The sequence below is a fragment of the Orcinus orca genome, chromosome 21 (assembly GCF_937001465.1).
Source record: "Orcinus orca chromosome 21, mOrcOrc1.1, whole genome shotgun sequence".
NCBI classification, from domain to species: domain Eukaryota; kingdom Metazoa; phylum Chordata; class Mammalia; order Artiodactyla; family Delphinidae; genus Orcinus; species Orcinus orca.
The window spans coordinates 15,658,928-15,686,584 of record NC_064579.1 but is presented as its reverse complement, the minus strand read 5'-3'; the positions used below and the strand labels follow the sequence as shown (position 1 = coordinate 15,686,584).

At 35.8% G+C, this 27,657-nt stretch overlaps 1 long non-coding RNA gene across 1 annotated transcript; it reads left to right on the top strand.

Annotated features, from left to right (window-relative positions):
• LOC125962828 (uncharacterized) lies at positions 1-27,657 on the top strand. The gene is made up of 4 exons (XR_007474592.1): positions 1-59; positions 3,913-4,036; positions 11,910-12,027; positions 27,538-27,657. It is a non-coding gene; the product is annotated as an uncharacterized LOC125962828 (long non-coding RNA).

Sequence of the window (27,657 nt, the reverse complement as noted above, 5' to 3'; positions counted from 1 at the left end):
TTTACATATGAGGAAACTGAGGCATGGTGAAGTTAAATGACTTTCTATCAAATAGCACTGTAAGTATCTGATCCTGTGCTCTTTACTACTCATTTTATACAGCCCTCCTCTGTGAGATTTTACTGCTTTCTGGTCAATATAATTTTTTAAAAATTGCTATTCTTTTAAAAATGGGAAGTTGCATTGTATAATTAGATGATTCAAAGTACTTATTTTCAAATATATACTCTTAGCTGTGATCTGAATCAAAATATTATGATAATTTGGGAAGATAAAAGAGGCAAAAAATTCATTTTGCTTCTGGACAGTAGTTCAAATCAGATACATTGGTTTATGATATATTACTCTATTGAATCATACTACTCTGTTCTATCAGCAAAGATTCATAATTTGTCTATTCTGTGCCTGGCACTGCTCTAGGCCCTGGAAAGGAGGAAAGCAGATAAAACACCTTCCCTCATGGAGCTTACACACTTGTATGTTGTGTAACACTGATCTATAAGCAAGAAACCTGGAGATTCAGTAGATGTGATTTAGTCTTGATGTGGGTGTTGATGTGGAGCTTTTTAGGTTATAGGTATTGACCCAAAGAAATTACACAACTGACCTCTAAAGAGGACTCTCTTTTAAACTATTTACTCTAATTAGAAAAAAGGATTTAACACCCCTTGGAATACATTGATAAGCTCTGACAATACTTCCTATCACTATATTCAAGGTATCATGGTTGTACCTTGCCAAAAATCGTAAAAAGTCTGAGACTTTGCCTTCTTGCAAGCAAACATGTTGGCCTGCCACAGTTTCATACATGATGGTAGAAGATCAAGACTCCTGGGTTGGAGACAAAGTGCTTTATGACTGGCAAACAGCAAGCAGCATGACCTTTATGTTCACATCCATTCCCTGTGCCTCCCAAGTCCCGTGGGGGCCATAGGGAAGCAGCCCCAGGAGGAGGACTGATGGATTTTCATTACAGTCAAGGGATCTTGAGTTTAAGAAATTCGATGATCCTCTAGAAGAGATAGCAAGCTGCATATGTCCCAGAGGGAATTATTTCTTTATTATACTGGACAGTAAAAAAAATCCTGCCCCAGAGGGGAGGGAGACACTATCTCTATCTTCCAGGGTTGACTGATATACAAATGTCTTTAAATACTTAATCTTCAAGAGAGGACATCAGTGTTTATGCCCACAAAATGAGCAGAAATGAAAGGGATCCATAGAGAATTGTCTTCCAATATTTCCCTCTCTGTATTACCAGTTTGTCATGACTTGAAAATGACCTATCACTAAAAGTAATTACTTGTATATATTACATATAGGCAAGAATGACATATTTAGATCATGTATGTGATGGGATTGGTCATCATGTGTCTAATTTACAGGTGAGGAAAGAGAGGCTCATAGAGATACATTTATGACTCATCCCATGTTTAATAAATCTCAATGCCAGGATTTAATCCCAGATGTTTTCAATAATCAAAAGAACTCAATATCCAGGATGTAAATATATCTCTGCAATCTCTAGCATAAATAGAACGGTTCGGTGCTGCAAAACAAGGCTTTCAAAATTTCATGTCATTGTGACATCCACATCTATTTGACATTCACCAACATCATCAGCTTTCACCTGAGGAAAACTTTCCATTATGTAGTTCAGTCTATTGAAAATGTGCTGGCATGAACCTCCTCTCACAGCTTCTTAGAGAAATTGGTGCAGTTCTGGGCTCTATGCAGCTGGAAAGGTGGTCTCTTCAGGGCAACCCACTGATGGACATTTTAGCCCTAGAGTTGTAAATGTGTTTAGATGAGAAACATCTACAATTCATTCAAGAGTCGTAGATCAAAGCAGGATATAATAACAACTTGTGGGTGTTGTGGAAGAAGAGCTTTTTTTTCCCAACACAATAAGGTTTGTTTTATAGAGTTTAGTAAACGTTTAAGTGTCCTTAGTGAGCATATCAGTGTTACTTTAAATATCAATATGATATATCAACTGGGAGCAATTCAATATAATATTTACGGCCATCACAAATAAACTTTTAGGAATTGGCTTTGTTAGAGTAATTTTTTGTGTGTGAATTCTTTTTTTTTTTTAAATTAATTAATTAATTTTGGCTGCATTGGGTCTTCATTGCTTCGTGTGGGCTTTCTCTAGTTGCCGCGAGCGGGGGGCTACTCTTTGTTGCGGTGTGTGGGCTTCTCATTGCGGTGGCTTCTTTTGCTGTGGAGCACGAGCTCTAGGCGTGTAGGCTTCAGTAGTTGTGGCTGTCAGGCTCCAAAGTGCAGGCTCAGTCGTTGCAGCGTGTGGGTTCAGTATTTGTGGCTCTCGGGCTCTAGAGCACAGGCTTAGTTGCTCTGCAGCATGTGGGATCTTCCCGGATCAGGGATCGAACCCGTGTCCCCTACACTGGCAGGCGGATTCTTAACCACTGCGCCACCAGGGAAGTCCCTGTGTGTGAATTCTTAAATCTCCCTTTTCCAGCTGACCAAATGCAATTATATATTTGAATTAATGAAGACCATGAAAGCACTGTGACAGAATAATTATCTTTAATTATACTAATTACATAAATGGATAAAAATTGATGATTAGGGCATTACTCTGTGAAAATAATAGCTTTATATTAATGATTGGATCTTCCTGCAACTTATCTTCACCATCCCCCTTACTTCTTATAACCTACATTTGACATTTAAAAGTTTAAGAAAAACTTTGAACTAAAAGTCCTCCAAATATACCCTGAGTTTCTATGCTTTTTTGAATTCACTAAGATGACTCAGGTTGCCAGATTTAGCAAATAAGAATACAGAACCCTCAGTTAAACTTGAATTTCAGATGAACAGTGAATGAGCTTTGTAGTATAAATAAGTCCCAAATATTGCAACATTAGAGATGATTCCTGTAAGGCAATACACTCAGTAACTGTTGGTTGGATGTGTTTTTAGAGGATATATATAACTAGTACTGTATCCACTATCCCCACAGAATATAGGAAGTGTTTACAAATTTTATTGAAATTTGAATTAGTCCCACAGGTAAATATTTATTGTTTAACTTTAAGCTATAAAAATAATTTGCCAGTCGCACACTACAAACAGGTTAAATGAGGGTTACATGTCATTCTCTGGTTATGAGATCCACTCCTAACATTTTTTGTTAAATGATGTTTGTATTCTAGTGCATACATTATTAAGGCCAGCAAATGCGTCTGAAGATATATACTTTCCCCCAATCTAGTTTTAAAAGAAGGACAGATATTTTCATGATTTTCATTGATTAACACAAGTTAAATCCCCACAAGTCTTTATCAAACAGCAGTTCTTCCATCGTGTTGTTAATTGACAGTGTCTTTGAATTATTTATCAAATAGTATTATTTAGTGATTTCCTCCTTTATTTACTTACTGAGTATAAATGAATATGCAGGGATTACCTTATTCCTATCATGCTCTGGTTATTCGGTGAAGCTAACAAAGCCACAAGTAATATCACTGTTTCTGGGCATAAGGATGAATTGTTTGCATATGGGGTCTGAAATCTTGAAACACAAAACTATACATCTCCCCCTCAATTTGAGAGCAGTTGTGCTTGTCATGAAAAGAGAAGTTAAACTCGATGCATTGTGCAATGAAAATATACTTGAAACTCTACTGCAGACTTTAAAACGCCACTCAAGAGCTAATGATTTTCTTAGAAAACTGTTTCTAATTACAAGTTTTTAAATAAAAAGGAGATTTGTCCCAGAGTCAAGTCTTCATGACTGCTTTGCTCTTTTGATCCTGGGACCTGGCCCTCATTGTGGAGTTCTAACCTTTCTGCCTTTTAAAATAGCCCTGAAGCAGTTGTATTAAGACGTCTTTGTGGACTTTCACTAATGTGAGTTTAAATACTGTGGTGTCCTTTATGAAGGAGAGTTGACACACTTCCAAAGCTGTCACAACTGGTCCGATTCGTAAGGGATTAATTGGCCATGGATGCTTGTGGGCTGAAATACTGTCACAGTGGCTGTAGATCTGTCACTTTGATACACAAGGTAATCAAGTCCAGTTAACGTTCCGGACTCTCCCAGAATGTTAACAGCTTACCTGTTACCTTCTTAAGCAAGAAGTCCTTAGAGGCTGTTTACTCCATGTCATGTGGAAGAGCATAGTCTGGACTTTTAGTTAAAGATCATTTGATATTTTGTGGGATAAACTTTGTTTCCAAAACTGTACTAAAATATAAAATATACTCTGGTTGTCTTGAGACTGACTCCAAAGGGAAATGAAGCTTTAAGAACCTAAGCTTCAGAAAACAACCTCAAACAGAAAAATAAAATAGAATTTTTTCTAAGTTCTTTTTTACTTTTTTTCTTTTTTTGGTAAGGGTTCAAACAATCAGAAAAAAATAGTTTACTTTTCACTTGTCTCCAGTTTTCTTCCTGGAGGCAACCTGGTTTCTCAGGTATGAAATCCTTCCAGAACACTTACTGTTCATTTACAAATAGAGTTTTACATACACACACACGGAAATAGATCTATGTATTTTTTTATGTGAATGTGATTATAGTATACTTTTTTGGGCAGCATTTTGGTTGTCAGTATATGTAAGTATACAGTCTTCTAACAGATGCATAATATTCCCCAAAGAGGTGTACTTTAATTTTTAAAAATACTAATTGCATTTCAACTGTAAAAATTTTTTCTAAGAAAATAAAGAAATGATAAATAAATTATTTAATGTTTAGGTTAGTTATCTGAAATATTATTTGCCTGTGCACCTATCACATATTTTAATGTGTAAGGCAGAGTTTACTGCAGCATTGCACAATGTCCAAGGCACTGAATTTTTAATATGAAATTTCACACTTTGATTGGTATCCTAGATTTCTCAGGAATGATTAAACTTCTAACTGGATACCACTTGAGAATATTTGTCTGTGGCTTCTGTCCTTAGCAGTAATTGTCTTATGTTAGGAAATTATTGAAGAGAGGGGAGAATGCTAAAACCTATAAAGTGATCAGACAAGAAGCTGACTTGACTGAAAAAGGAATTTCAGCACTTACAATGGAGTTGAAGAATATGGGCAATCCCAAAGTGCAGGGAGGAAGCTGTGAGGACTGCCAAAGGATTCCTGAGACTAACCCCCATGGGTGTCACTCGCTTAAGCACCACACCGTACAGGAAGAACTTATTACAAGACGTTGGCACATATTCTACATACAAGCTTTTGTAAGCCAGGTGAATGACTGTATATGCTTCTGTAAAGTTAGCATATCCGAATATGTGCATAGGGAGAGAAATAAACACAGTTACACTTTATCAGCCATATAAGTAAAAAAAAGTAGCTACAGTAAACAATAATGTAGAAAAAAATTAAAGCTACTGGATTTTAAAATTCTAAAATCTTTAAATGGAACATATAATTGACTTATGAAATTTTGTTATCATTGTATTTAGACTCTTGTTAGTAATGAAGAATCCTAGTAGTTTCTTATTACTCCTAATGTGAAAAATCAGCTGGGCATTCCATATGTTTAAAAACAATTCAATTTGGAACACCTGTACTATAATAAATTGAAGAATTTAAGACAATATATAAAACTGTTGTGTGAAAACAATAACAAAGTTACTGGAAGTGGGCATAATGGGATATATAGAAATATTTCTATATACTCCATAGAAAGAGAACATTCCTAGAGTTACCGGGAGAATCGACACTTTTAAAGCATCTTCACACTTAAATCAAATTTAACACGTTTAAAGCAATTAGTATGGAAAGTTTTAGTTGTATTTGCTTACTAAATTGTGATTTCCATATTACAGTTACCACTCAGTTGGTAGATCCTTATAAATGGGCACATATGTTCATAAAATAATAGTAAAATCAAATCTGTGACCGTTTGCTAGGGATCTTAAGGTTTATTAACAAAATGATATTTATTTTTAGGTTCTGATTATGTTTTGACATGCAGTTGTTTTAGCTGGTTAGTTTTGTTATGGAACCAAAAGTATACTTCATTCTCTCTATTGTACTCAAAACAGAGGTTGGTCTGGAAAGTTATTTCTGCCACATTTTTATGTAACAGGCAATGACTGTTTAATTTTAAAGAAAAGATTTATATTGCAAGAGTCCAGACTACTCTGAGATATATATTCCATGAACCCTCAGGTATAAGTGAGAAGAAGAAAGAATGTCTATACTGGTTCCATCCATACCTCTCTTTCAGAAAGCCAGGCAGCCCTGGAAGTAGCCTTAAAAAATGGTGGCACCTGGATAGAAAGAACTATAGTTGAAAAAGCAGATGACATAATGAATTGGTTGGTGAGTTAAGTGCAGAAGGAGAAAAAGACTTAGATGTGCTTGGGACATGTGGATATTTCCAGAAATAATTCCATTATCTCAAACAGATAAAGTAACTATTCTGCAATTTTACAAGTTTGTAATAGCAACATTTTGTTGGAGTGTTATACTTAACCAGTGTGATACTCTTTATTCTCAGCTTTTTACAACTTGTGAGATTTCATGAAATAGTATTAACATCAGAACAATTCCAGATACATCTCCTGAATGTTGAAAAAGTATATTAGTTATGTTTTCACCCATCTGAGTCAAAGGTTTATTATTTTTGGACACAAAGGATAATTCTTTCCATCATCATTTACTGATCACCTTGCATATGTAGACAATGAAGACAGCTCTGAGAATAAAGAAAATGAATTAGACAAATGACTAGAGTAGAGACATAGGTAGTATTGTGAGAAAGGAGAAAGCAGCATATGGAAGGCCTCTGAAAGTTGGCTCTTCCACTACAATAATTTCTAATAGAATCTTGCATGCCTATCACAACTTAGTCCAGCCTGTATGTCTCTCACAGTGATGCCAGTCTCCACAGATAAATAGTTACTAAAATATGACCATGAGAAACTCCTTTCTGAATAGTTAGGTCAGAGTTTAACTCTTCTTAGTAAAATTATCTTAGAATTTATGTGATGATTTTCCTTGACCTACACATTTATGTGATTATCTTGAGCTTGGTCTTAATGCACTAAAATGGAATTATCCTGAATTTGCCCCCAGTGTAATGTTCATCTCCTTTTTTCTCTCTTATTTATGCCCTATACACTGCAGAGTACCTGTTTTCCATGTCTGTAGAGGACACAGACTGCATCTGTAATTTTGTTTGTAAAGCATTCATCCCAGTTATGTGTAGTCAGGGCCCTTGGCAGAGCTATATTGGAGATGAATTTTACTAACAGAGGTCATGGACCTGATGTAGAAGTTTATGTGAACCTCATTCAATACTAAATTATTCCTTTGTATATATTTTCCTGCATGGTCCTATCACTTACAAATAAGGGCTTATCAAGAGTCATTACTCTTAAAATTGAGGGCTTAAAAATTGCTGTTAAGAGCGTATAACAAGAAGACTCTCACAGACAGTTATAAAATATTGCTCCTTTGCACTTCCTGCTTGTGAGGAGACATGTGAACCTTCCCAAGAGTTTTATGAAAAAAGTAGGGAACACTTAAAAAAGCCAATCAGTAGAGCTACTTAATTGTTCATTTGGATTTATGCCCCCAAGTCAGTTTGTTTGCTAATGTTTTCAATAACAACAAATAGGAAGTGCAGTTTAATGTGAAAATAAATACACAGTAGAGATCACCAAAACCATAGCCACAAATGAACAGCAACCTAGTTTTTTTTTTAATCAGTTCAAACAACAGTTTGAATTCTATTATACTGAATCCATCCAAAGAAAGATTTTGAAAAAAAATGAGTCAATGGTACAAGTGAGACAAGACCAAACAAAAAATGCAGGAAATATATTCTCAAATGTACTTTGAATTGTGAATAAGACATAGAAACATTAAAACTCATTTTGAGATCCAACATAATATTAAGGTTTATAAATGTAAATTTCTTAAATGCAATCTTTGAGTATTCGGCAATTGAAGAACTGTAGCTGAAAAACTCTTGACTAATAATTCTTTCTACAAGTATTTATTGGGCACCTATAACGGGCCAGACATTATTCTAGATTTCTAGAGTGCATCTGTAAATAAAACAAAGAACTCCCCCTCATGGAACTTAGATTTAATGGAAGGAGAGATTAAAAAAATAAGCAATATATATTATATAGCATTATATATATATATAATGTTAATTGTGGTATCTGTTATGAAAAAAAAGTGTGGAGCAGGTTAAAACAATCAGTAATGACAGTGGTGAGAAGGGGAAGGTTGTAATTCTACATGGGGTAACCACTGCAGCCCTCATTGGGACCTGTTGTTTCAAATATTAGAAGTACATGAGGGTCTTCTTAAAGTCATATATTTGTCAAGGCGATATAAGGGTAATCAGATTTAGCTATTGGCCAGAACTGCTTCTTTCTCTCTTTGAGGCCCCTAAGATATAATCAAGGACAGAATGTCAGTTATATTAGCTAGAACTGTGGCTTCAAAATTTAATACAGAACTCTACTGACATGAGCTGATCTCAGAAAAAAAAAACGTTTCCCCTATGTTAGGTCATCCTGAATGGAAAGTGTAGATAAGGTCTGCTTCATCTATTTCTGTTTTGAAGATAACCAGCCTTAGAGCAGCCCATTTGTATGCAAGGACAGTGCACTCACGTGTATGCCTTCCTGTGCCAGAGCAGCACACATACCAGGGGAAGTGATCGCCCCATTGCAGCTGGTACAAGTTGTCTGCCTTGAACCTCTCCATCTGGAACCATAAAGCCAGGCTTAGCTCTCACTCAGGGGCAAGAGAGAGAAAGAGAGACCACTCAGACAATGAGTCCTCTCTACGTTTTCACTTTGGATCATGAGAAGAAGGAAGCCATACAAACGGCACATCCCATTCTGGTGCTCCACTAACTGTGGACTCATTCTGATATTCTGTAATTTTATCAGCCAGACCAGGGAGTGGACTAAGGGAGTGGAGCATCATATTCCAGGAATCTGACTTATTTTAAAATGATATAGTAAGGAGTGAGGGCCTTGAGATTCCTCGAAAGTGAGGAAATAAAAACAATGTACGCAGTGTACAATGTACGTAGTGTATGCATATTTGAAAACAAGTTTTCTTGAAAGCTACTGCAGTGTCTCTCACAAACAATATATAGTAAATCTCTTTACCTTGTTTTTATTCTTTGTGTTTGAATTTTTTATTTTATTTTATTTTTTTTACTTTGGCTCCTCTCCTTGTAGCAAAACACTGACAACCGTTCCACCATATCCTAAAATCCCCTAAGATTTTAAATGCTTGGCCCACCTCAGAACCAGTGCCTCTTCTCAGGCAATACTACACCTGAACTCCTCAAGTGGATCAGACCTTCCCAAACTGCACAGCTACTATTAAGTGGGAAAGGGGGAGGTGGGGGATGGGAATTGAGGAACTAACTGTAGACCAAACTGTCCATCTCTGTAACTAAGGGAAACGAAATAGTCTAGATCCTAACATATGTACTGTGTAAATGTTATGTGTGATTTTTATATCAGTTAGATTACAGTGCTTATTGTGGTCTTTATGATTTTATTACCATTATGTTCAATATATAATAAATAATTGGCTTTACTTTTTACCAGAATATAGATGTCAAAAATACTCCAGATCCCACTGGTAGATGGACTAGTAAATGTTTTTTCTAATGAATCCTACTACTGATTCCATTCTTTTAACTGCATAGTGCTACTTTAGGAAGTAACCGACTTTTAAATTTTCTTTATAAAATACATGTCATGTGAAAATTCACCAAACTACCTGGAGAGAGAAAACGTATCCCTCTCTATCACTCATCTGCTCACACTTTTTATTGATGATTTTAAACAAGGTATACAAAGATATTAAGAACAATATGTTGAAAATGTATTTACTTAAAGATAGGCTCACACCAAGAAAAATATCTTAGAATCTATTAATTTTTCTTACTTTTATGTCCAATTTAAAAAGGAGAATTGCACATTTGATAACAATAGCAGATTTCATATTTAGTAAAGAAATGTCATATTAATTTAGTTTGTGATCATGCTTCAGTAGAAACTCCAGCTATTAACCATGTCAGCTTGATTACTTTCTGACTGCAGTTTTCAATTAGACATAATCTGTTCTATTCATACAAAGGGAGGCAAAGAGAAAAGAATTCAGTTAACAAACCGTGAACTTGAATAGGCACTTATAGTAATACACATTTTGCAAGGCTGTTTTACTTTGTATGGAAGTGATTCTTCTTGATTTAAATAAATGTAGCTAACTTGATTAAAGGTGTTGCCTGGAGATAGAATCTTTTACGGTGCTTTCAGTATTCTAGTGTATAATCAGATGAGCTTTTACTCACGTTGCATCATGGCATCACTAAATCCCTGTCTTCTTTCTTGTTTAATGTGTTTTAAAGTCTTAAAAAAATAAGATTCTTGAAAGCTACGTTGATAAATATTCTACAATGGCAAGAAAATGAATGTCTGAGATCTCCCATAATAATAAGAGTGAGAAATAAAGACAGCTCTCTCCCTAGTTCCTTAGAGAGAAAGATCTTACATTTCTACCTATTGAGGGAGAAATGGGAGGAAAATTGTCCTCTGTTTGCTCCAGCAAAGTAAATCTTAATCAGCTCTCCTACTCCACTAGATTCTAAAGGTATTTTTTTGTATTCTCTCTCCATTAAAATAAACATTTCTGTGGATTTTTAATATGTGAAAACTTTTCGATGACATCACAATATTAAAAATTACTTTTTCACCTGGGCCTAAAAGTAGCACTGCTTTCTCAGGACAGGAAACAAGAAAGCAGTCTTTTTAGTTTATCTTATTTAATGATTTAATCTTATTTAATTATCTTATTTTATTATCTTATCTCTGCTTACCCTTCTTCCTCCCAGATGTAAAATGTCCTCCTTCAATCATACGTCAAAAGGCATTATACATATCAATTTACTCAATTTAATTCACTTGAATTAATAATTTCAACTATTGAGAGTAAGAAACAATCTTAAAGTTTTCTGTCTTCATAATGTAATTCTCCCAATTTGTTGTTTTTTTTCTAATTTATTTTGATTTCCTTTCTAACAAGTAGCTTGAGTGATAAACTTTAATAATACTTATCATACTTAGATTTCACAGATATATTGATTCAACAAAACAATGTGTATCTTGGATTTTTGTATATGATGTTCTTCATTCAGTTTGCCATTTTGGATTTAAATAGTGTTACTTATGTTGAGATTTTAACCGTAAAAATGTGTATAGGTAATATTTAAAGAATTCTTTCTTCCAGTGGAGGCAAATCACAGACTTTGGGCAAAGATAATAAAATCTTAGTTTTTTCATTCTAAATCTTGCCTCTGATTTTGTAAAATACACTTTTTTTTACTTATTTTTTCTGTGTATTTCTTTGCTATGGTGACAATTCTATTAAGCATGGGAGAGATATTTACCCAGTAAATTATCTGAACCTGGACAAATTCCTTTTAAAATCTGTCCTACAAAAGCCATCATCATCCAAAAAAGTTTTGGTATTGCAGTAACACAGAACTGAATTTTCCAAATAAAACACTTCCAGCATGATAGTTCTCTGCGGATAGGAACCCTACATTTGTTATTTGTTATTTGATTGTTATTACATTGATGTACTTTGACCAAAAGCCACACACACATACACACGCATGCACGCACGCGCGCGCACACACACACACACACACACGCACACACATATACTCACCAGTGGAGTGCTCATCCTAGAAGCTGTAGTAGTGAATTTGGGAGTATTTCCATTTGCAATTTAAAAAGTGACTTCTCTTGCTGGTTAACAGTGTGTTGGGAATTATAGTGGCAGAAGTGATATTACAATGTTAACGTAATATTTTTTAAGAAACATTTCAATTAAAAAAATTTCCTTATTTGATGAAACTTTCTGCTCTCACTAGGAACAAAATTAGAGTGAGGAACATATAGGACCATTGGAAGATTTTCATCATATCCACATTTATTGCCGAAGAAATCAGGCAGAGAACACTGTAACCATTTTGACCTGATTGCAGCATGGTTGGTTCATTTTGGTTTTAACATCATCAGTTGGGTAATAGAGTAAATCACATAGTAATACTAAATCAGACAGGTTTAGCTTTCTTATTTTGTAATGATAAATATAATCTAGGTTTTAAAGAGTGTAGGCTTATTGGCAAATTAAATATAATTTAATATTATAAATACAAGATTAATTTAATGACCTGAAATATTATAATAAATTGGATGGAAATTGGATGAAAAGAAGTCAGCCTAATTGTTGTGTATGAAATCCTACCAAAAGTTTTCACTTTTATATGTAAAATGTGGTATATATATTTATATATATATATATATACACACATAAAATTTATTTTCTGGAATTCGGATACATTATTTAACCTACTCCAGCTTCCATTAAATCATTTGTAAAATGGGTAAAATAACACTACGTACCTCATAAACTGCTGTGAAGATCATATAAAATAAAAGCATGTCAGGATCATAACACAGCACCGACACACCATAAATAGATACCACAATCGACTTTATTCCTGGGGTTAAACATGCACCGCTTTAAAATAGTCACTTAATTTTGTTTAGATTTCTTACTCATAGGTTATTCCTTTTCTCGAGGAAGCATCCCTTGCCCCTTTTAGCTTTTGCTAAAGATCTCTTTTGGTGGTCTCTTTTACGTATTTCCAGATAGAGAATCATGCATAAACATTTTAATGCATTTCCAAGGAGTGTATTGAAAAAGCTGAGTCATATTTTCCTGAGGAGTCCTTATGCTTCACAATGAATAAGCCTGGGGCATAGCTGAGCTGAAATTCTCACTCAGCCACTTAAACTTTTTTAGCCAATTTTTCAGAGCCTGAATGGTAGGAGTCAGGTGAACCTCCCAATCTGTTTGCTTGCCAGTCCAAGCCACCATATTGCCGCTGGGGATAAAGAATTTTGAGATTGTGCAATACAATACATAAAAGCTTGGACATTGAATTCAGTTAAACCAGGGTTTGAATTTTGCCGCTGGACCTTCTACTTAAAATTCAGATTCTTCAACTATAAGATGGAGATAATTATTACTACCTCAAAAAGCTGTTATGGAGACTAAATGAAGTAATATGTGTAAAGACTGTAGCTCAGTGATATATTAGAAGATCTTCATACATGCGATTCACTATTCATAGAGCTTGGGGATATGAGAAGCACTTGAAAAATGTATGTAACACCTCCATGCCATGTACTGTTTGGAGACCAGAGTCCTGGAAGGTGTTTGTCATGGGTTTCTATCTTTTTAAACACAATAATAATATATCAGTATTTGAACATCCAAAAAGTGTCATGTGCCCTCTCCCTCTATCATGAACAACACTGCAGATAATTCAGTCTTAATGGGTTTTTTAATTGAAATATATAATTTTTATATTATATATAAATATAATATATAAATATAAATAAATTAATTAATAATATATAATTGATTTACAATGTTGATTGTATTTAATTGAAATTGAAATATTGTATTTAATTGAAATACAGTTGATTTACAATGTTAGTTTCAGGTATACAGAAAATTGAATCAGTTATACATATATGTTATAAATTTTCTCAGTTATAAAAAGAGTAACACAAAAAATGTGTTACTGTTTTTTCAATTGAGAAAATTTGTAACGAATACATTAATTCAAAAACAATTCAAAATTGATTTTTTCTCCTTATTTATCACACACTTCTACCTACATTAGAATAAAAGTAATTACGTGTTCAGGGATAGAGTATATTGTTAGAATTCTCTATGTATGTGTGTGTGTGTGTGTGCGTGCACGCGTGTGTGTTTGCCTCTCTCTGTTTTGTCATGTGTACTAGCTTTGTCACCTGTATTGTTGAAGGCTGCAGAAAATATGGCCAAGGCTACCAATAGCTCTAGAGTTTTAAATCTTAAAGTTTTAGTTGCTGTATAAGGGTGGCTAGATGCACTCACTGAGTTCCAGGTTCTGACATCGTGGGGACAGGGGATAAGTGTTCATCATGGGACTCAGAAGCTCTGGCTGTATTCAGGTACGCAGGTCCTAACAAGGTGGCTCAGTGAGAAAGTAATTCCCAGGTGGAGTATCTTCAGCTGGGCAGAAAGTACCTAAACTACAAAAAGAAACCAAATATATGGTCTTATCCTTATTGAAACAGCACTCATAAAAGAGACATATCAAAAATAAAAATGAGCATCAGTCAGATTCAGTGCATAACTTGTTTCTAGGAAAACTCTTTGGCCCTCTAGGGAATAAATTATATGAGGTATGAACCCTCAAATCGTTGAACTCATTTCATGAAGATTTCTCTAGTGAAGTCACAGCTGAACTTTTGAATCAGTGGTGTAGGATGTAAACTGATGGATACTTATATTGAGAAAAGTATGTCTGGATTCACCTGTCTTCATTTCAAAGGAAGTTGATTTTCTTTAAAAAATTATTCTTTGATATATACAAAAATTCCGTGTACTATTTTAAGTTTAAATGGTTTATGTTTGGGGAGTTAGAATTCACAGTACAATGCTGTTAAATTTTGAAATAAGTGAGAGTGTGTTTTTTTAGCATGTGTGATATCCATTCCATTTACTGTGTAATAAATTGACTATCCTTTATGCTAGAAGTGTTTCTATACTTCTTAATTTTAATTTGAAAGGTAGGCTTATTCATTCCATTTATATTTACCTATGAAGACTACGGTTAAAAGAGGGAAGGAAGTAAAAGACTAAATGAGAGAATATGAATATTTTGATTTTGCCTTCATGTAGGTACCAAGTAACTTTAATTTAGTACTAAACACTGTATTGTTATTCACTACTAATGCAGTATTTGACTTGTCTATTATTATTGGTTAAGCTTATCAGCTATTTTAAATTTTTATTCATGTCATGAAACTTAAGCATAGTAAGTAAAAGATATTTTTAAGGAAAAGTGAGCAATCTACTTACCCTTTGTGAAACTTGAAAAATGTATATCGATAAAATATACTTGGATGTGGGGAAGGTGGGTGTTAAGGCACTTCTAATACTGTGCTTAATGAGATAACTGGTCCTAGTCATCTGCCTATTGCCATAAAAAGAATGCATGAGTAGTCACATCACTAACATGAAATCATTGTATTAATAGAGATTTCTAAATGTCTATCAGAATGTAGAATTTTTCCATCTGCATATACTTTATTAAAATAAGTCTTTGACAGAGAAAAAAATTTGTATATAAAATTTCTGAAGAATCAAAGATGAGAATAGAAAGGCCATGTTTAAAATTCTACTGAAACTAAATTTCCATTACTTTAAAAAATCTCTAAATTTCAATACCTCATTGAATGGAATCTCTATTATGCTGATGACTTTTTAAGGTTTGATACTGTATGAATAACCTTATGGAAAAGATGCATATGGTGGGAGGGGACCTTCAAGATGGCGGAGGATTAAGACATGGAGATCACCCTCCTCCCCACAAATACATCAAAAATACATCTACGTGTGGAACAGCTCCTACAGAACACCTACTGAATGCTGGCAGAGGACCTCAGACTTCCCAAAAGGCAAGAAAATCACCACATACCTGTGTAGGGCAAAAGAAAAAGACAAAAGAATAGGGACAGGACCTGCACCTCTGGGAGGGAGCTGTGAAGGAGGAAAAGTTTCCACACACTAGGAATCCCCTTCAGTAGCAGAGACAGGGGAGTGGGCGGGGGGCAAGCTTCAGAGCCATGGAGGAGAGCATGGCAACAGGGGTGCAGAAGGCAAAGCGGAGAGATTCCCGCACAGAGGATCGGTGCCGACCAGCACTAACCAGCCCGAGAGGCTTGTCTGCTCACCCGCCAGGGCAGGTTGGGGCTGGGAGCAGACACCAGGGAGAGGACTGGGATTGGCTGTGTGAACACAGCCTGAAGGGGGCTAGTGCACCACAGCTAACCAGGAAGGAGTCGGGGAAAGTCTAGACCTGCCGAAGAGGCAAGAGACCATTGTTTCAGGGTGCGTGAGGAGAGGGGATTCCTACCCTGTCTGCCCACAGAAAGCAGAGCACCACCTGGATGAGCTCCAGATATAGGTGCTCATTGGCTATCAGCTCAGACTCCAGAGATGGGCATGAAATGCTAAGGCTGCTGCTGCAGCCACCAGGAATCCTGTATGCAAGCACAGGTCACTATCTACACGCCTGGGAGCCTGTGCAACACACCACTGCCAGGGTCCCATGATCCAGGGATAACTTCCCAGGAGAACAAACAGTGTGCCTCAGGCTGTTTTCACTTCATGCTGGCCTCTGCCAGCACAGGCTGGCCCTGCATTCCAATTATAACTACCTAACCACTCCCACCCCCACCCCCCACACCATGGCATGAGTGAGCCAGAGCCCCCTACTCAGCTGCTGCTTTAACCCTGCCCTGTCTGGGCAGGAATACATGCCTAAGGGTGACCTACACGCAAAGGTGGGACCAAATCCAAAGCTGAACCCATGAACTGTGGAAACAAAGAAGAGAAAGGGAAATCTCTCTCAGCAGCCTCAGGAGCAGTGGATTAAATCTCCACATTCAACTTGATGTACCCTGCATCTGTAGAATACCTGAATAGACAATGAATCAACCCAATATTGAGGTAGTGGACTTTGGGAGCAACTGTAGACTTCGGGTTTGCTGCCTGCGACCGATTTGTTTCTGATTTTTATGCTTATCTTAGTGTATGTTTTAGTGCTTGTTATCATTGGTGGATTTGTTTATTGGTTTGGTTGCTCTTCTGGGTTTTTTTATTTTTTTCTATTTTAATAATTTTTATTTATTTATTTATTTCTCCCTTTTCTTCTGAGACGTGTGGCTGATATGGTCTTGGTGCTCTGCCCTGCTGTCAGGCCTGAGCCTCTGAGGTGGGAGAGCTGAGTTCAGGACATTGGCCCACCAGAGACCTCCCAGCCCAGTGTAATATCAATTGGCGAGAGCTCTCCCAGAGATCTCTGTCTCAATGCTAAGACCCATCTCCACCCAACAGCCAGCAAGCTCCAGTGCTGGGCACCCCATGCCAATCACATAACAAGACAGGAACACAACCTCACCCATTACAGAGGCTGCCTAAAATCATACTAAGTTCACAGACACCACAAATCACATCACCAGATGCGGCCCTGACCCCCAGAAAGACAAGGTCAAGACCCACCCACCAGAACACAGTCACCAGTCCCTTCCACCAGGAAGCCTACACAAGCCACTGAACCACCCTCACCCACTGGGGGCAGACACCAGAAACAATGGGAACTACAAACTTGCAGCCTGCAAAAAGGAGACCCCAGACACAGTAAGGTAAGCAAAGTGAGAAGACAGAGAAATATGCAGCAGATGAAGGAGCAAGGTAAAAACCCACCAGACCTAACAAATGAGGAAGAAATAGGCAGTCTACCTGAAAAAGAATTCAGAGTGATGATAGTAAAGGTGATCCAAAATCTTGGAAATATAATGGAGAAAATACAAGAAACGTTTAACAAGGATCTAGAGAACGAGAGAGCGAACAAACAACGATGAACAACAAAATAAATGAAATTAAAAATTCTCTAGAAGGAATCAGTAGCAGAATAACTGGGGCAGAAGAACAGAGAAGTGACCTGGAAGATAAAATAGTGGAAATAACTACTGCAGAGCAGAATAAAGAAAAAAGAATGAAAATAATTGAGGACAGTCTCAGAGACCTCTGGGACAACATTAAACACACCAACATTCGAATTATAGGGGTTCCAGAAGAAGAAGAGAAAAAGAAAGGGTCTGAGAAAATATTTGAAGAGATTATAGTTGAAAATTTCCCTAACATGGAAAAGGAAATAGTCAATCAAGTCCAGGAAGTGCAAAGAGTCCCATACAGGATAGATCCAAGGAGAAACACACCAAGACACATATTAATCAAACTACCAAAAATTAAATACAAAGAAGAAATATTAAAAGCAGCAAGGGAAAAGCAACAAATAACATACAAGGGAATCCCCATAACAGCTGATCTTTCAGCAGAAACTGCATGCCAGAAGGGTGTGGCAGGACATATTTAAAGAAATGAAAGGGAAAAACCTACAACCAAGATTACTCTACCCAGCAAGGATCTCATTCAGATTTGATGGAGAAATTAAAAGCTTTAAAGACAAGCAAAAGCTAAGAGAATTCAGCACCACCAAACCAGCTTTATAACAAATGCTAAAGGAACTTCTCTAGGCAGAAAACACAAGAGAAGGAAAAGACCTACAATAACGAACCCAAAACAATTAAGAAAATGGTAATAGGAACATACATATCGATAAATACCTTAATTGTAAATGAATTAAATGCTCCAACCAAAAGACATAGACTGGCTGAATGGATACAAAAACAAGACCCATATATATACTGTCTACAAGAGACCCACTTCAGACCTAGGGACACATACAGACTGAAAGTGAGGGGATGGAAAAAGATTTTCCATGCAAATGGAAATCGGAAGAAAGCTGGAGTAGCAAATCTCATATCAGAAAAAATAGACTTTAAAATAAAGACTATTACAAGAGACAAAGAAGGACACTACATAATGATCAAGGGATCAATCCAAGAAGAAGATATAACAATTGTAAATGTTTATGCACCCAACATAGGAGCACCTCAATACATAAGACAAATGCTAACAGCCATAGAAGGGGAAATTGACAGTAACACAGTAATAGTAGGGGACTTTAACACCCCACTTTCACCAATGGACAGAACATGTAAAATGAAAATAAATAAGGAAATACAAGCTTTAAATTACACATTAAACAAGATGGACTTAATTGATATTTATAGGACATTCCATCCAAAAACAACAGAATACACTTTCTTCTCAAGTGCTTGTGGAACATCCTCCAGGATAGATCATATCTTGGGTCACAAATCAAGCCTTGGTAACTGTAAGAAATCGTATCAAGTATCTTTTCTGACCACAATGTTATAAGACTAGATATCAATTACAGGAAACAAATGTAAAATATACAGACATTTGGAGGCTAAACAATATGCTACTAAATAAACAAGAGATCACTGAAGAAATCAAAGAGGATATCGAAAAAAAAAATAGAAACAAATGACAATGAAAACACAATGACCCAAAATCTATGGGATGCAGCAAAAGCAGTTCTAAGAGGGAAGTTTATAGCAATACAGTCCTACCTCAAGAAACAAGAAAAATCTCAAATAAACAATCTAACCTTACACCTAAAGGAACTAGAGAAAGAAGAACAAGCAAAACCCAAAGTTAGCAGAAGGAAAGAAATCATAAAGATCAGAGCAGAAATAAATGAAATAGAAATATAGAAAACAATAGCAAAGATCAATAAAACTAAAAACTGGTTCTTTGAGAAGATAAACAAAATTGATAAACCATTAGCCAGACTCATCAAGAAAAAGAGGGAGAGGACTTAAATCATTAAATTTAGAAATGAAAAAGGAGAAGTTACAACAGACACGGCAGAAATACAAAGTATCCTAAGAGACTGCTACAAGCAACTCTGCCAATAAAATGGACAACATGGACAAATTCTTAGAAAGGTATAATCTTCCAAGACTGGACCAGGAAGAAATAGAAAATATGAACAGACCAATCACAAGTAATGAAATTGAACCTCTGATTAAAAATCTTCCAACAAAGAAAAGTCCAGGACCACATGGCTTCACAGGTGAATTCTGTCAAACATTTAGAGAAGAGTTAACACCCATCTTTCTCAAACTCTTCCAAAAAATTGCAGGGGAAGGAACACTCCCAAACTCACTCTATGAGGCCACCATCACCCTGATACCAAAACCAGACAAAGATACTACAAAAAAAGAAAATTACAGACCAATATTACTGATGAATATAGATGCAAAAATCCTCAACAAAATACTAGCAAACAGAATCCAACAACACTATAAAAGGATCATACACCATGATCAAGTGGGGTTTATCCCAGGGATGCAAGGATTCTTTAATATATGCAAATCAATCAATGTGATACACCATATTAAATAAATGAAGAATAAAAACCATATGGTCATCTCAATATATGCAGAAAAAGCTTGTGACAAAATTCAACACCCATTTATGATAAAAACTCTCCAGAAAGTGGGCATAGAGGGAATCTACCTCAACATAATAAAGGCCATATACGAAAAACCCACAGCAAACATCATTCTCCATGGTGAAAAACTGAAAGCATTTCCTCTAAGATCAGGAACAAGACAAGGATGTCCACTCCCACCACTATTATTCAACATAGTTTTGGAAGTCCTAGCCATGGCAATCAGAGAAGAAAAAGAAATAAAAGGAATACAAATTGGAAAAGAAGGAGTAACACTGTCACTCTTTGCAGATGACATGATACTATACATAGAGAATACTAAACTGCTACCACAAAACTACTAGAGCTAATCAATGAATTTGGTAAAGTAGCAGGATACAAAATTAATGCACAGAAATCTCTTGCATTCCTCTACACTAATGATGAAAAATCTGAAAGGCAAATTAAGGAAACACTCCCATTTACCATTGCAACAAAAATAAAATACCTGGGAATAAATCTACCTAAGTAGACAAATGACCTGTATGCAGAAAGCTATGAAACACTGATGAAAGAAATTAGAGATGATACAAACAGATGGAAAGGTATACCATGTTCTTGGATTGGAAGAATCAACATTGTGAAAATGACTATACTACCCAAAGCAATCTACAGATTCAGTACCATCCCTGTTGAACTACCAGTGGCGTTTTTCACAGAACTAGAACAAAAAAATTCATAATTTGTATGGAAACACAAAAGACCCCGAATAACCAAAGCAAACTTGAGAAGGTAAAATGGAGCTGGTGGAATCAGGCTTCTTGGCTTCAGACTATACTACAAAGCTACAGTAATTAAGACAGTATGGTACTGGCACAAAAACAGAAATATAGATCAATGGAACAGGATAGAAAGCCCTGAGATAAAGCCATGCACATATGGCCACCTTATCTTTAATAAAGGAGGCAAGAATATACAATGGAGAAAACACAGCCTCTTCAATAAGTGGTGCTGGGAAAACTGGTCAGCTACATGTAAAAGAATGTAGAACACTCCCTAACACTGTATACAAAAATATACTGAAAATGGATTAAAGACCTAAATGTAAGGCCAGACACAATAAAACTCTTAGAGGAAAACATAGAACACTCTATAACATAAATCACAGCAAGATCCTTTTTGACCCACCTCCTAGAGAAATGGAAATAAAAACAAAAATAAACAAATGGGACCTAATGAAACTTAAAAGCTTTTGCACAGCAAAGGTAACCATAATCAAGTTGGAAAGATTACCCTCAGAATGGGAGAAAATATTTGCAAATGAAGCAACTGACAAAGGATTAATCTCCAAAATATACAAGCAGCTCATGCAGCTCAATATCAAAAGAACAAACAACCCAATCCAAAAATGGGCAGAAGACCTAAATAGACATTTCTCCAAAGAAGTTATACAGATTGCCAACAAACACATGAAAGGATGCTCAACATCACTAATTGTTACAGAAATGCACATGAAAACTACATGAGGTATCACCTCATACCAGTCAGAATGACCATCATCAAAAAATCTACAAACAATAAATGCTGGAGAGGGTGTGGAGAAAAGGGAACCCTCTTGCACTGTTGATGGGAATGTAAATTGATACAGCCACTATGGAGAACACTATGGAGGTTCCTTAAAAAACTAAAAATAGAACTACCGTATGACCCAGCAATCCCATTACTGGGCGTGCACCCTGAGAAAACCAGAATTCAAAAAGAGTCATGTACCAGAATGTTCACTGCAATATCTAAGCAGCAGTATTTGCAATAGCCAGGACATGGAAACAACCTAAGTGTCCGTCGACAGATGAATCGATAAAGAAGATGTGGCATATATGTACAATGGAATATTACTTAGCCATAAAAAGAAACAAAATTGCACTATTTGTAGTGAGGTGGATGGACCTAGAGTCTGTCATACGGAGTGAAGTAAGGCAGAAAGAGATAAATACCATATGCTAACATACATATATATATGGAATCTAAAAAAGAAAAAAAAATGGTTCTGGTGAACCTAGGGGCAGGACAGGAATAAAGGTGCAGACATAGAGAATGGACTTGAGGACATGGGGAGGGGGAATGGTAAGCTGGGATGAAGTGAGAGAGTGGCATTGACATATATACACTACCAAATGTAAAATAGATAGCTAGTGGGAAGCAGCTGCATAGCACAGGGAGATCTGCTCAGTGCTTTGTGACCACCTAGAGGGCTGGGATAGGGAGGGTGGGAAGGAGATGCAAGAGGGAGGGGATATGGGGATATACGTGTACATATAGCTGATTCACTTTGTTATACAGCAGAAACTAACACAACATTGTAAAGCAATTATAATCCAGTAAAGATGTTTAAAAGAAAAAAGATGCATATGGAAAATTGTTACAGATTTAAACATAAGTAATTTCTAAGCATGCAAATGATGCTTTCATAATGGTTTCCTGGTGCTTTGCATTGTTAAATAGTATTTTTGTCAGTAAATATCTTCACTCATATTAACTAACTTGAAATTTGTGGACTATAATTTTTGCTGAGGATGAATCAGAGTATCCAGACTGTATATGTTTATGGCAAAATATTATTAAAACAGAAATTCAAGTAAATTGAATAATTTAGCTAGCTTACTCTTTATTTCCCTGAATGTCCTATACTGTAAACAGGCAGCGTGATTTGATTTTTCTACATTTTCTTGTTCACTAAATGGATATCATAGTTGCTTAAACTTTCCTCTTAATGCACACAAGTGAGTCTAAGAAAAGGCAACATGAGCAATTAGACTAAGTCATTGTTGCGTTTTAGAAGTTTGATAATTTTGCGAAACTAACATCAGTCACTGGTGTGTGTGTGTGCGTGCGCACGCGCCTGCATACATATGCACGTGGGCTTGTATATTTTAATTCAAGAGGTCTACTGTGACTGTTCACCTGTGCTGTCAGTGTTTAAATATCCCCACAAATGGATCAGCAGGACAACTACAGATGGTATATTTGAATTGCATGTTTAGATTGTTAGTATGCTGAGTAAACTTTAGGCCCGTGTTTCTTCTCTAGAATATATGAATGTTTATAAAGTTAAATCTAGTTCTTCCCTCTAAATGCAGTACTCCAGTCATGATTTTAATACTGTTGCAATCATAGATCAATAAGTAGTTATACTTTTGTATTCTGTTTGTGTAAGACTAAGCAGATGGGAATATTTAACTAGTTATTTTGAACCAAGTGTATGTAGGAGTTGAAACAGCTTCAGAAAAATAGTTTTTTTAAAAAATTGAGCTGTTAAAATAGAAGTTGATATTGATATTATCCTAAGATCATTTAATTAAGCTTTACCAATGTAATTAACTCTTTCTATATCTTTTGCAATGCTTTGAATTTATTTAATGATTCATGTTCAAAGACCACATTTAATTTTCCTTTCAGACGTGCTTTTGGAAAAGCAATTTAGAAAACTATATATCTGCTCACATATTGCTCTAACGTGGTTTATTGCTGACCAATTCTGGCAATATTATAAAAAGCATTTATTTAAGTTAATATAATTTTCTCAAATGATACATTTAACAGATCTTTGAAATAAGAGCATGTTAATATTTTTAATGTAAATATTTATTAGTTATTGCCCATAAAATGTTATGGGGAAGCTAAAGTGCTTAAAATATTTGAAAAATTGTAAATGCTTGTCCATTAAAAAATCTGAAATTATTATAATATCATATATTTAGAAGAGAGGTAGAATAGAATGGAACAATGTATACAAGGGGCTGTTAAAGCTTCCCTTGTGAGGATCTACTATAAATACATAAACTTACAGTTAAATCAGTTGCTAATCTCTTGGTTAATGTGGTCCACAGGATAGGCTTCATTTTAGCACATGTCAGTTGTGTAACAGTGGTTATTTCTCAAAATACAGTGTGAATCAAAGGAAGGGTAGGAAGCAGAATAAGTATATCTCATCTCCCTGGAAAGCAAGGAAACAATTATGAGCCAGAGCTGTTTAACAGTTATAGACCCAAGATTTAGACTTACCCAGAGCTGGGTTTTAATTTTCATTTAGCTGGTTAGCATAGGTACCAGGAAAACTTTTGTTTCCTCATATGTTTTAGAGGTCAAATATTTTAAGGCAAAATAATAAGTACATAATTAAAAGTGCCAGTCATTTTTATGACATATTTAACTGATTGCGTATGTTGTAGTATTAATAGTTTTCATGCTTTATCCCGATTTATCCATGTCATCTGAAGATTACTGGCAAAAGAAACAATATATATTCAGGAAGTGAATGGCTCCCTGACTCAACACATGCCCTTACATCTACGGGTTACTTTTGCAAAGATGATTTTTTTTAAATTTCTTTTGAGAAAGACTTCAGATCAACTCAGGGAAAAGGGGGCAATAATAATGCTCAAATGAAATATGTAGTTTTATTCCCCTATGTGATTCAAAGTATGTGGTAAGCACTCCAGTAACCCAGAATGACAGAGAAAGCACAGAGTTGACGAATATTAACTGTATAGCCCCTGAGGAACCAGAGTTGTGCCTGTGTCAGCTCTCAATTACTGCAGCTCCACACGGAGAAGGAGATTTTAAAACAATGGGACATCATTAGTGGACACTCATAGTACAGTATTTTGCCAGCGTACCAAATGTCTGTTTGTGAGCCATTTGCAGGGTCCCACTAAAAAAGAAAGCAATTTCTTAGCTCCTTTGGTAGTCCTTGAGGTAAAACCTGGGCCACAAAGGTGGGGTTATAAAGGGAAGGGGAGAGAAAAACCACACACCTACCCATTGATGGATCTGTGTTTGTTAGTAAACCTGACACGGTTCAGTGTGAAGTCAATATTAAATCACTTAAGGATATTTCTCTTGAATTAGCAATTTGAAGAATTCCAACTATCTTGATTGAAAGGTAAGCATTTGAATATACCAAGGCTTTGATTTGGAACGCTTTTACGACATCTTCCAGGAGACAGTGACTCAGTCTAGAGTCAAGGCTGAAAGTAGCCTCTTGAAGTTGTGAAATGCCCAATAGCTGCAGTCACTTATCTTTCAATATGCTCTCCAATTTTAACCCCACCCACAAAGGATATAGAAAGAATTTACTTTGCAATAGGGCCTAAGAGTGTGCTTGGAAAAGGAGCCAGGGAGACCATTTCCATATGCTGCTTATTATGTGTGAACTTAGGTATGTCTTTTCTTTTCCCTGGTACCAAAAGATTATGTTGTAATAAAATTAAATATGAAATTGCAATAGCACTTCTGCCGAATAAAAATGGAAGTCTTTAATGACCTAGTATGATAAGCATTCCCCCTGGAATATGCATAGAGATCACATCAGAGAGTGCCCTTTCCTCTTCTTTTTTTATGTTGAGAACCTTTGTTAGTTAGGAGATTAATTGTAAGTAATATCATCATTATCATCTTTGATGCTTCTGTTACGCATTATATGCATGGCGGTACAGAATTGGAACAGTTTTCTAAAAGGAAAACTAATATAAGAAAAAAGGAGTATTTATATGAAAAAATGAATACGACTGGTCAGTTTCAGAGAATAGTTTTAGAATTCTGTGGTGTATAGTATCTCGCCATTGAATAATTTTTGAGTTCACCAACAAGGAGAAATAGAAGTACATGATCTCTATTTTCCTAAATGGTAAGCTGGATAATTAATCTTCCAACCAGTTAGTGTGTGTGTGTGTGTGTTTGTATGTATGTGTGTGTTTTTATGTGTGTGCGTGTGATCTAAAGGTGCTTTTAAATCATATCAAATTTCTAGAGAATTAAGTTCAATTTTATTTTCCTATGTAGACAAACTTACTGAATATAAGTAAGTGCAATTAATCATTTAATCATCACTGGATAATATACTAGAAATCATTTTATGTGTTCATTTTTCTTTTTCACTTTATCTTTCTTTGAAGATGCTAAACTACTTAGATATTAGCTGACCCCTTCTCATCATGGCTTTTACATCCCATTTCCCACCTTAGAAATTAAAAGCTCTGAATACCCGTAAAGGATCTACTCGCACAAAAAACAATAGTGAACAACATATAACTATTGAAGATTTTTCAGGGAGACAGATAAAGATGGGATATATTCTACAATCCACAGCTAACACATTTAAATCCCTCACAATATATGCATATTCTCCGAGGTCCCTTGTCAACCCTTTAGCCACCAATGTTTGTTGTTGTAGTAGTTGTTGGTAGTTACATGTCTAGGTTCTCTCTCCCAGAAGTATCCTACCTGGTGGAGCATCTTATATACATTAGTCAAAACAATTCAATCCAACCTAACTTTTACCTGCCCCCTACACCCACTTTCATTTTTAGACTCCCTTTAGAAAAGCAAACAAATTGTTTTTGTTTTTTAGTTAACAAAACACAGATGCCAGGACGTCTTCAGAAATTACTGACTTTTGTTACCACTTTATGTCCTTGAGATATCTTCACTTCTCTTCATTTTGGCTCTCCACTGAAGGAAGGAATCTTAATGAATGTAATATTTTGTCTATTAAACCCAAAGGGGCTTTAGCAAGTCTTGTAAAAACTCTTTGCAAACCATCAGAGGTGTCAGAGGAAAAGAAAGAGTGTTGTATCAGAGTAGTAAGTGCAGAGGAAATTTTATGAATTAGGTACATGGCTCCCAATGAGGGCTGGCTGAGAAAAAGGCTATTAGTTAAATGATCTGAGTTTCACTGGTGAAGGAAAAGAAAAAGTTATTTCAGTTGGGTGTAGCTGACTAGCTGACATCACTTATTTTTAAAGAGGTATTTGATAGTAAATGGAATGGGAAAGAGAACCTTTGAGAGTACTTTAGATCAAACACTGTGATGGAAAAAGGAGACCATGAAAATCTGGTAAAAAGAAAGATTGAAGCTCTGTAAAAGGGGAATTTGTACCACAAAGCTAAAGTCTTGTCAGTAAGGTAATATCTTTCTACTTTAGAAAGAAGAAAAATGATTCAAAATAATGTTGATAGATACAGAGAGGTTTTTGAGATGTAAAGGAGAGATTCTGAAGAAATTCATATAGGAGAGATTTCATCTAGAAGGTTAGCTAATCTCAATAACAATATTGGGTGGTTGTGAATAACACGGGTACTGAAGTGAGAATGTCAGGATTTATACGTGAGAGCTTCTTCACTTACTGCCTGTGTGAACTTGGGCTAGTTATTAACCATCCCTTTGCTTACTTTTCTCATCTGTAAAATGTATATGAAAATAGTGTCTCACAGGTTGGTTTTTACGATCAAATAAAATCATGTATATAAAGTAGTCTATCTTTTATGGACTGAATTGTGTCCCCCAAAACTTCATATGTTAGAGTCCTAGCCTACAGTACCTCAGAATGTGACTGTATTTGGAGATAGGTCTTTAAAGAGGTAATTAAGTTAAAATAAGGTAATTAGGGTAGGCCCTAATCCAGTATGACTGATGTCCTTATAAGAAGGTGATATCTGTGCACAGACAGGTTCAGGGAGAAGACCCTGTAAAGACACAGGAAGAAGACAACCATTTACCAGCCAAGGAGAGAGACCCCTGAAGAAACCAACTTTTCCTAGACCTTAATTTTGGACTTCCAGCCTC